At 41.6% G+C, this 5,623-nt stretch overlaps 1 protein-coding gene and 1 pseudogene across 1 annotated transcript in view; both read right to left on the reverse strand.

Moving 5' to 3' along the window:
• YIPF7 (Yip1 domain family member 7) overlaps positions 1 to 5,623 on the reverse strand; it is an 87,161-nt gene that overhangs the window by 15,051 nt on the left and 66,487 nt on the right. The gene's annotated exons all lie outside the window — the stretch shown is intronic.
• LOC102478343 (39S ribosomal protein L47, mitochondrial pseudogene) lies at positions 4,987 to 5,592 on the reverse strand (annotated as a pseudogene).

Raw genomic sequence — 5,623 nt, forward strand, 5'->3', positions numbered from 1 at the left:
AATTAATTAAAAATATTTAATATTCTTCTGATTATACTTTTATATGCAAGTTGCTTTTCCAAATCATACTCTTAGCCCTAACAGAAAATCTAAATGGAGCAATACTTTAGACCACTTGTCTTCTTCTTGTTGGGGTGAAAATAATTAAGGGGGAAAGAATACGTTGGTGCCAAGTGCTTAAAGCTGTTCTCTTTGATTTGCCTCCTTCAACCTGAGAAAAGCCCACTCAGTGTTTTTGTGCCTTAATGCCAACGGAAACCATAAAAATGATGAGAATGTGACTATGGATCTTTCGCCCCTAGAGATCTAGAACAGATTTGGAAGGACCAGCAGTTAGCATAATGGCTATGTCGCTGAACTCCCATGTAGCCGACCGTGGTTCCAGTCCCAGACTCGGTGGCTTAAACTCATGCCGGGCGCGTGTGCGTGCGTGCCCAAGATCCCGAGAGGAGAATAGAGAAGAGATTGGGGCATGGCCATCCTCCCTGGGGGGTGATTTCTCGCTTTCTATCTCTCTGTCTCTCTCTGTCTTTCTGGCAAGCACACGCACCCTATAGAAAAAAAAAAAAATAAGAACAGATTTGGATACTGATTCCAGATTTCGTTTTGCTTTCTCTAGTGTGTAATGTATATACCACAGATCATAAAACCACCCCTTTCATTTTAATTCTAGATATCCAGGGTAGAGTTCAAATAGCAATAAATGGATTCTGAGTTACATTTTACTTCACTGAATAGCCAGTTGCAGTTTTGGGGAATTCTTATTACTCTTTATTTACCAGGATCAATTCTGAATTTACCACATCAAATGGCAACATTCAAGTGACAATATTTGCATAGGAAGATTGAGAAAACATGTACGTTCACATGTTCCTCATAATTTTACAACTTAAAGGAACCTTAAGAAGCACTCAAAGAAACTCCATTTATCTTGGAAGAAATGAAGAAATGAAGGTCTAAAATTATGAAGTCAAAGGTTCAAACATAGCTAGTGGCAAAACTAGAGGAAGATACAATTTTTCCACTTGCAGTTAAGAGTTCCTCACCTACACTACTTTGTATTTAAGATGTAAGAGAGGATATTTAAATAATTCTAACATATACATCCAAGAAAGTGTTTAATGGGATTAGTGCTGTCCTTTAAAGGATGGTAATAATTAAAAAAAAAAAGATGGTAGCAATCATATTTTCTGCACATAACAAAGTTGATATATTACAAATGACTTCCAAAACAAAGATGAGTTCATATATTAAACTGATTGTTTCTGACCATTTGATTAATTGACATGATCTTACTTAGCAGTTTAATCTGAGATTATCAAATTACTGTGACAACGCCAGAAGCAGGAAAGTTAGGGACTCAATTAAAACTAGTTGACGTATTGTCTGATTTACAAAGTATTTGCATTTGCTGTACTACGAAGAAAGAAAGATGTTACAGTGTCACTAAATACTATTTTATAATGGGATGCGATTACTGGCCATATTACTGTGCAGAAATTAGATGATTATTGGTATTTTATTGGTATCATACAATATATGAAAAGTGAACATTTTTGGTTGCAGTTTAAAATTATACCTACATTGCAGGAAAAACAGTTTTATGGGAAGTGGATTGCAGTAAGATAGGTAAGAGGACTAGACAGTTATTTTAATTACGTTTTTTATAGAACCTTTCATTTCTTGTATTATTTTTCCTGGCAAGTTTATCTCTTGGTACCTTAATGAACTATACTTTCCAAGTCAATTTGATCATTATTTTCATCTTCTGTTTTTAATGCACTGTCACCCCCTTATTGGTGTAATAGTAATATCCTAGATCTTTTCTCATTTCTTCTTTCTTATTCCCCTTTTTTAAAAAAGAGCAAACATTTTTTTTCTAAATTATATGGTAGGATGTTTTCTAAACTTCACTTAGGTGGGAATATGTTTTTTCTTTACCTTCTTGGTAACTCTGTGGCATTAATACTAGACATAAAGAATGAGAACCATCCATAAGACATATATGGTGAAGTTAGGGAGAGGGGGGAATATCTTTATAAAAAGCAGAAATCTCAAATTATAGGGGAGGATCAGCTTCATAGCACCGTGGCTAAGTGCTGTGCATAGTAAGCCAGGTCCCACACGGCTGACGGCTATTTAAATCCCAGCCCTCGCAGCTTGAAACAGACACCAGGTGCGTATCATGCCCCAAACCCCAGTGGGATAGAGAAATGGAAGAAACACTTGCAGTGTGACCATGCCCCATTGGGGTCTGTTTTGCTCTTTCTTGTCCTCTGATGTGTGCAGATGCCCACTGGGCAATAACTATACATATATTTCTTTAAAGATACATAAAATTACATGGGAACCAGCAGTTAGGGTAATGGCTATGTCGCTGGACTCCCACGTAGTCGACCGTGGTTCATGTCCCGGACCCGGTGGCTTAGAACTCACGCCGGGCGTGTGTGCGTGCGTGCCCAAGATCCCAAGAGGAGAATGGAGGAGAAGGGATTGCGGTGTGGCCATCCCTTCTGGGGGGTGATTTCTCGCTTTCTGTCTCTATGTCTCTCTCTGTCTGTCTGGCGAGCGCACACGCCCTATAGCAAAAAAAAAAAGGAAAAAAAAAAAACATAAAATGAAAGAGGCAAGCAGGTGACATGGTGGTTAAGGTGCTGGATCCCATGTGGCCGACTCCATGGTTCAAGTCCCAGACCTAAGGCTTGAAAAACACATTAGTACATGTACATTGCGCCCAAAATCTCAAGAGGGGAATGGAGGAAAAGGGACTATGGTATGGTCATCCCTCTGAAGGGTGATCTCTCACTTTCCCTTTCTCTCTGTCTCTCTCTTCAATGAGCACACATGCCCTATGGCAAAATTCTAAAATAAAATAGAATAAAATTATAGGGCAGATATATTGATTGAGTAAACAGATCATAGATTATCGTTGTAGATTAATTTATTCATAGTAGCCAAATCAGAAACCAGGAGACCCATCTTATACCTCACGGGACCAAAGATAAGTAACTCTCTCAGTGTCACAATATACACCTCACAGAAAACAAGGAATAAAATTAGGCTGTACATTTTCCAAGTTCATGGATTCTTTCAACTATTCCAGATTGATCAATCTTTTCCTAATTTATTTGTATGTTTAAATTTACCCAAGGGCACGTGCACTTGCCAGAATGAAACAGAGAAGGGGAAGGGAAACGCACCCCCGATGGAGCGCGATCACACTTCACCCCCCTTATCCCCATTTCTCCACCCTGTAAGAATTTTGAGCACCTACACACACACACACACACACACACACACACTCTCCTGGTTTTTCTTTTGTTTTTTTTTTTTTTTTTTTTTTATAGTAAAATACTAAAAGTAATTCCATTGGGTCATTCATCTTTACATTTGACAACGATCAAATGAATGGCGGGCCTGGTCAGACTCCCAATTTTGTGTTCTGATATGACAGATTGCCTCTTCTCCACACTGGGAAACGTGTGTCCGCCTAATCTCAATGCCCCCTCTAACACGAGGGAAGTGGCAGGGCACTCGCGCCTCTTTTATTTATTTATTTTTTAATAATTATTTTATTTAACTTTATTTTATTGATTTTGATTTGAGCAGAGAGGGAGACAGAGAGAGAAGGGGGGAAAGTGAGAAAGCAAGCCGCCAGGTCCAGTACTCGAACTGTGGTCGGCCATGTGGGAGTCCAGCGCCCTTAACCACCGCACCACCTGCCGGCCCCCACTCACGCTTCTTCTAATGATGCCGCTCGGGCTTGGCTGCAGACATCTGGTTGTTCCCTGGTCTGCAGGTGAGGTGTGGGAAGTCAGGGATCACTCCTCGGGGAGGAGAAGGGTAAAACCAAGGTGAAGGGCCACGCATAGCTTGGACTGGGATATCTGCCTTGGATCAGAGGAAGTCCTTGCTCTCTGCTTCTGCAGCTTGAGCATTCACCTTTACCTCAGAGCAGCCGAAGTCGGTGTCACCAGCACTCAGGCCTTCAGAGTTGCTGTTTCTGCCGTGGGTTGCACCAAGCCAGCGTGGCCATCCTTGGTCTCCCTTGCTGGTCTTTTCTCATTCCCATACAGGGTATCAGGTACACATGGGTTCAATATTCCTTCTAGGCCTAAAAGCAAGGCTAACTGCTGTCTTTGGCAGAAATGGGAGTAAAATGGAGTACTGTTTCAGGGGAGAGGGCTTAAGAGGTTTTTCAAGTTTAGTTGTGGCAAAGAAAATAGAAAAAGTATTTTCTCATAAGGAAGACATAATTACAGTCTTACAAAATTAAATAAAAATTACCAGCCACTTCAGAAAAATATTTTGGACTGTATGCACTATGACTTGCTACTTTAAGTGCTAAATGTATTTCTTATTATTTTGATAAAAGCACTCACTCACCAATAGTGGTGTCCACACCCCCTTCACATCCTGTGAACCACAATTGTAAAAGTGTTGCCTGTGTTCCAAAAGCTGCCACGCTGCCTTCACCACGCAGGCAACATCACCCACGCTCTCGTAGGACAGTAGGGGGCGGTAAAGCCTGCATAGAGGACAGGGTTTATCAAAAGGGAATGTAACCTGAACTTTATACCTACCATTTTTTTTTTTTTTTTTTTGAAGGGGCATGTACGCTCACCAGAAAGACAGAGAGAGACAGAGAGACAGAAAGCGAGAAATCACTCCCCCATGGGGGATAGCCACGCTGCAATCCCTTCTCCTCCATTCTCCTCTCGGGATCTTGGGCACGCACGCACATGCGCCCGGCGTGAGTTTAAGCCACCGGGTACAAGACTCGAACCACGGTCGACTACATGAGAGTCCAGCGACATAGCCATTACGCTAACTGCTGGTCCCTATACCTACTTTTACAACTGATCTGGTGGAAGCATGACCACATCCATCATTAGCATGCCATATTAGCAGAACAGCCGATGAATCATCAGACTAAAAACAATTTCTTTATAAACTGACATATATTTACTTTTGTACGTACACTTTTGCTTGCAGCGAACACAGAATGCTAAAACCTCAGACCTTTTGGGCAAGATTTGACTTCTGGGCTTCAGAGAGATGTGGGAACTTTTCTTGGACACACGTTTCATTCTTTTTCTGTAAACTTTTCTGCCTTGCTTCAATGCGGGCATGTTTCTCAAATCTCAGTCTGACACAGTGATCCACGTACAGCATGGCAAAGAATCGCTTCCTGTTGTACCTTTTAGTTAAGTGCCAAGGCACAGGCCGCTGCTTGAACTTGTGCCAGATAACTCTTCCAAAGACGTCTTTTCTCCAGGCACCGGGTGTGGCCTTTTCTTGTCCTGTCTGAAGAAGCTTTAGTGAATCTGCTCTCTCCTGGACCACTTTATCTAATGCATCCATGGAATCTACGACCTTGTCGAGGCGCTCTGGACTGGGCATGGGCAGCCTCTGCTGCTCGGCTTCCTGCTCCAGCGTCAGCAGCACATTCCTCTCCTTCAGGAGGATGTTCCACAGTTCATGCAGATCTTGGTTACTTTTATTCCTTAACCACTGACAGGTCCATGAAGCACCAGACTTCACTTATTCTTCCCCCCAGTTTTTTGGGTCATCAGAAAATTCTTTCAGTCCTTTTCTTTCTTTCTTTTTTTTTTTTTTTTTT

Source organism: Tupaia chinensis, unplaced genomic scaffold, assembly GCF_000334495.1.
Source record: "Tupaia chinensis unplaced genomic scaffold, TupChi_1.0 Scaffold148884_1, whole genome shotgun sequence".
Taxonomy (NCBI): Eukaryota; Metazoa; Chordata; class Mammalia; order Scandentia; family Tupaiidae; genus Tupaia; species Tupaia belangeri.